Genomic DNA, 6,307 nt, shown 5'->3' on the forward strand with positions numbered 1-6,307 from the left:
ACCTCACCACTAGCTTTTTTTTTTTTTTTTTTGGTTAAATGTTCATTATTGGGTCGAAAATAACCCATAGGAAATCATCTTATTTTAATATCTAAATCTTAGTTGGCTTCATATTTCATCCAAAAACAATCTAATAGCAAAGTTAATAATTTTTGAACAGATACCCTTGGTTTGATTCTCTACCTCATTAAAAAATATATAAATATAAATTACATCAAAGCAAAATAAAATTAAAAAAGAATATATATTGCTACTTATACTGAGTTTTTTTTTTTGGGGAATTATTCACAGTGAGCTGTTGAAAGAGTAAAAGTAGGAATAGTCATTATAAAATAACTTATTGAAGTGTATGACAAAAGAAACATGTCATGCCCTGTCCCATTTGTCGTCATTCATTTTCTTTGTTGTTGCAACTTGCATCCACTTGGAAAATTCAACAAAACTATACACCAACAACAAAGCTAGAAATTGCCTCAACCTTTCCTCCCTCAAAATGTTGTAACTCTTTCAGTGCCAAATTTCTCAGTTCCTCCACAACCCTCTCTAATTCTTTCTCTTTTTTCCCAACCCTATTCAAATAACCTTGCCTCATCCCCACATAAAGTCCATATTTCCTCAATTTCTCTATTTCCTCCTCACTTCCCCCTCCTAAAATTGCCCCGCATGCCGCCGCACACGCGTGCAGCTCACCTTCCTTTTTCTCACACGTGCGTTTAATCGTCGCCGCAAGACTCACATCGCTTAAACCTTCGCCGTCCGATTGTTCAACTAAAAACTCTTCATACAAACCTTCAACCACACCATTCGAGCCCATGGCACGTGCAATCTCGACGATAACCCGTAGCACCCGATCGGAATTGTCTTGGGCCGGATCATCGGAATTAGCCAACAGCTCGAACCCAAAAGGGACCATTCCATCTGGAATTAGAAGCTGGATGTTGGGTTTATGAGCATGGTGGATCATGGGCTTGGGTTTGGGCCTATCGGTCAACGGAAGATTCTCATGAGTAAATGTTGCGGCATGCATGAGATGCAAGGCAGAAGCTGCAGCCATGGCTTGGTCACGGTGGCCGCCGACGAGTTCACACGCCGCTATGCACAAAGCAGGCGCGGTGTTCTTCGGGGCCGAGAAGGTAAAATGGTGCACAGGCTCGAACACCGAAAGAGGTGGTCGTAAAGGGATGGCTTGCTTGAGATGGGCTTCTATATCGGCATTTATGGATGACCAGTGCGATTGATCCTGTTGGGACATTGTGATGATCATAGGAGAGTAACATAAGGATGGACGATTAGGATTTGATACAAATAGGTTATAGACTCTAGGGTGGCCATGAAGATGAATATATGCTGCCATTAGAAGAAAAGCTATGGAATAGATAGAAGAGATTAAGAAGAAGAAGAAGAAAAAAGAAATAAAGGATGGAGCAAGCTTTGGGAGGTTGAGAGAGAAGTGGATTTTATCAGTAATGTTAGGTAGCAATTGCCTTGCCTCACCCTTATATTGTAATAGTTACATCTGTGGGTTATTATTTTTTTTTTCTGTTTGCAAAACACGTGACACACACATGATTTTTTGTTTCGATTTGTATATATATATATACTAATTAAAGTACATAATAGCTTTTTGGGGGGTTTTCTTTTTATTATTAAATGATTTGTCCGTGAATCTTTTTTTTTTATTTATATTTTTTATTTTTGGATGATTTTAAAATTACGACCGTTTTATTAAATTAAATATTTTGTCTATCATACAAAAACTAAAAATTTTTTATTTACATTGTCTGATATTCAAATTTTTTAATAAATTAATGTCGACCACAAAAAAAAAAAAAAAAAAAACCTTAATTGTGTGTAGAAATAGGCATATTTAATGTGCGTACATAATTAAAGGCAATAGATTTATGGTTTCGGAAAAGTCGATAGAATGAAATAGAATCGTGCAAATGTGACATTGTTTGGGGGAAACGGCGTGCATAATTTTTAAGAGTGTATCATGTGTGTACTATTTTTGTTTGGGCACGCATTGGTTTCCATTTAGGCATTTAATATTTAAACACAAGGTGGATGTGGTCGGCCCATGTTTTCATTGACATTGGGATGTTGATATTTTAAAGATTAATTAATTAATTAATCAAAGTGCAGGGGCATAATTATGTGGAAAGGCAGGGGCAGTGACTCGGATGCTTTTTTTTGAACTAATTTGGCCTATTTTATATATTATAAAATATATTTTTCTGACTCTATACAGACACTGAGATGATCATGTCATTGTGGAGAGAGAGACACCTGTCTTCCAGCTTTTGGGTCTGTCGGATGCCGACGAGTTTCAATAATGCTAGAGTGTCAGATTTTTTAACTTATTTTACTGTCACTGATTTTACATGTGCTTGTTTTATATAATTATTAAGCAACGACAGTCTTTTTATCAAGTTAATTTGATAAACTAATTTAATGCCTCTAATATTACCTCCTTTGCCCGTGTTATAGACTTATCAATTGAGGGTCTCTGTCCCTTTTTTGTTTGTTTATTTTTAATACTGGGTCAAGGACTGCAAGATGATAAGTTTATTTAATCAGGCAGTCCTTTTTAATTATGCATGTTTATTGAATGATTAATATAATTCAAACAAAGAGTGGGTAGTTTTTCTAAGAAAATGATTTAATCAGTGTAACAATTTGACAATTAATATTATGTTGACTAGGGAAAACTGTTGGATTTATATCCAGAAGCAATTTAAATCGTTAATCAAGAGTCTTAATTAAAAATGGATCGTGAAATTTTCAAATTAACTCATTAAATGACAGAATCCATTTAACTGATTATTAAGATTAAAAAAAAAGCCCATTAACTGGATCCAATGTATTATAAAATTCTAGGAGGATTAGGTTAGCAATATATTTATACACTGCTTACTAGCTTTTAAAAATACATTTTTACGTATTATTTTTTTGAGATTGAAAATCTCAGTAGAGAATCGAAAATACTTTGAGAGAAAAATAGAAATTGTGAGTTTAAAAGTATTTTTTAGATTAACTTTTTTGTTTCTTTTGTGATCAGATGCACGTGCCCACACACAGATCTATCACTAGAGAATAGTTTGGAAGATTCTGCGCATGACGGTTAGTAAAATAATGAATAATGACATTATTTATCACATGCTTTATTCAGTATAGATCAGACTTTCGTTGTGTATATGATACGAGCAAAAATGTCATTCATATTTTATCCAAAAAGATAAATGATCCAAACTGATGACCATGTGAGGTTGAACATTTTTCGTAATTAGGCATTGTGAAAGTTGGAATACTAATCAAATAATTTTATTTGTTATTATTGATGAACAATTATCAATATCAAAAAAAAATTAAATAGTTATAATTAAGAGATTTAATTTTAAAATTTTAATAAAAAATAAAATTAAATATTTTAATTTAAATTTTATTATATGAGATTTTCACCAATATAAAAAATATCAAGATTCATAATAATAATTTTATTATTATTATTATTATTATTATTGTTAAATCCAAGAAACATATATATGTGCCTCTATAAAAAAAAAAGAAAAAAGAAAAAAGAACAATATATATGTGCCATTTTAAAATCCAATTTGGCGCTATGTAATGGACAAAAAAATAACTTTATCTTATTTATGTATTTTCTTTCTATATATATATTTATATATATATATAATTCATAAGGCATAATTAAGTTTTGTTCTTCTAATTATAACTGTCTCCCAAATTGAGTTAAAGCTAATATAACGACGTAACATGTGTTAAGGTTACTTATACATTAGTATTTTTTATTTTGAAACAATTATATTTTTAACTCTTAAATTTAAAATGTTTTAATTTCCATCTTTAAATTTTAATTTGTTCTTATAAACAGTGATTTACTTAATCAATACATTCCTGTTTGACCCCAAAAAAAAAAAATTTGCTACATTTTGATTGAATTTTATTTTTTGGTTAATAGTTACTTACAATTCTATAAAATTTAATGAATATTAAAGTGCAATATATTTCAATTTAGGCCTATTATTTTTAATTTATTATAATTTAAATCTTTAATTTTTAAAACAATTGCATTTTAATACTCTTATCTTATATCGTTGTTTGTTAAAAAATCTAATTGAAAAAAACAACTTTTTTTAAACTAAAAGATTATAAAATACAGTTACTCCTACGCGTTACGAATGAAACTTTAGTAGTTTAATTGATAATTGTTTTGATTAAAAAAATAGGGGGGGACCCAAAAAAAAAAAAATTTGAGTCGGTAACAACCCACCAACCCAGTTTCTTTGTTTCCTTTAGATCCTATTTTCGATACTGTCGTGCATTTCTAGTGAGTTCGGCAGAGCCGAAGCAGTCTCTTGCCACGGTTCATATTTTGTCATGTATTTTTGAGTGCCTTATTACCGCAAAAATAAAAAAAGAAGAAGGTATTTTTGAGTGACTGGATCTGTCCAATTATAAAAAGATAATAATAAAAAATTATGCCGTTTGCCCAAAAAATAAAATAAAATAAAACAACCGGGCCGGCACAGCACGTAACAGTGCTACAAATAATCATTCTTATTTAATCGTCTTAGCTAGATTGGATTTTACCTGTAGGCTGTTTGTCAATAAAAATATATATATATATATATATATATATATATATATATATATATATATATATATATATATATAGAGGGATTGTCTACAACTTTTAATGCTAAATAATCTTTATATATATATATATAGAGAATAATTTTATGATACAGTTTATTTATATGCAGATCCATATTAAAATTAATATTTTTTAAAAAAAATATATCAATTTTGTTTTGTATATATAACAACAAAAATCAATTTTAATACGGTCTGCATACAAACGGTTCACGTTGTAAACTCAACCTATATTTATATCCCTCACGCTATCATAATTATAATTATATGTTTTACTTTTTGCCCATAATATTCAATCGAGGAGAATGGAAGGAAGCCAATTTCTATCATTTTGTGATTCAAGGTTGTGGGTGTGAATTTTGATAAGCTTCGTTTACGTTTCGTGATGTATTTCATCATGCTGAAATTGTAAATGAGAAAGAGGATTACAGAGATATCATATTATTTTGTCTTAACACCGACAAAGCTGTAAGATAGGTTTGACAACGGTGTACTGATCTAAATAATTTTTGGACTGATAAATTTCAACAAGCCCATTTTTTAATTTCATTAAAAAGAAAAAAGAAAAAAAAAATCGATGAAAAGACAAAAAAAATAAAAAAAAAATCTCCAAATTAATTGTAATTTACTTTTTTTATATATGGAATGTTTATTGTGTATTTTCTTAATGATCGAATATTATCACCTAGTAAATTTGTTTTTTTCATAATAAGACATGCATAAATTATTTTTCATTATACAATCATATATACCGATTAAAAAACATATATATATATATATATATAGATATATATAGGTGTCATTTGTTAATATAGTTGATTTTTAGTTTTTATTTTAGTTTTTATTTTTCCTATTTAAATTGTATATAATTTGTTCATATCAAATACTAATTAATGGTAGCTAAAATATACTATGCATCTTAATTAACATTACATGGAGGAAAAAAAAAAAAAACATAAATACCAAATTAAATATAATTTTAAATTATGTTGATTTTTGTTTTCTTTTTCTTCATTCAAATTTATAGTCGTTTAAAATGTCTAATAAACTAAAAATAATACTATAAAAACTATTTAGTCTACCAACACGTTTATTAAAAGTATATTTTTCATTATTTGATTGGTTTATATATTTATTTTTTCAATAATTCATTTTATCATTTTTAGATTATATTAACATGTTAACCAATCAATTAGCAGAATATATTTTTTTGGTAAATTATATTGGTAGACTAAATGGTGTTTATGGTATTAATCATAAACTCAAATTATTAGTAATGAATATTTGAAATGAACAAATTACACATAATTAAATAGGGAAAAAAAAAAAACTAAAAACTAACCACACATTAACAAACAACATTATATTTTTTTTTAATATAAATATATTTGGATTTGTTTTTGGAAAACTATCTCCTAGTACTCATTACACTAGCTACACTTGATAGTTAACCAGTTACAATATCGGGATTTGGATCTTCTACTGATTTTTTTAGTTTTTGTTTATGCTTTAAAGAGAATAGCACAATGAATAATGAAATAGAGGAAAACACTTATTATTAGTGTTAACTGATAGCCAAAAATATATACACAGAGTTGTTACAAGAGATATAGGTAGCTATAAGGATACAAGC

General features: G+C 28.5%; 1 pseudogene; it reads right to left on the bottom strand.

The window, feature by feature from the left end:
- Nucleotides 1-225: 225 nt before the first annotated feature.
- On the bottom strand, nucleotides 226-1,645 carry LOC107432883 (heterodimeric geranylgeranyl pyrophosphate synthase small subunit, chloroplastic-like; annotated as a pseudogene).
- Nucleotides 1,646-6,307: the final 4,662 nt, after the last annotated feature.

This window comes from Ziziphus jujuba, chromosome 1, assembly GCF_031755915.1.
Source record: "Ziziphus jujuba cultivar Dongzao chromosome 1, ASM3175591v1".
Classification (NCBI taxonomy): domain Eukaryota; kingdom Viridiplantae; phylum Streptophyta; class Magnoliopsida; order Rosales; family Rhamnaceae; genus Ziziphus; species Ziziphus jujuba.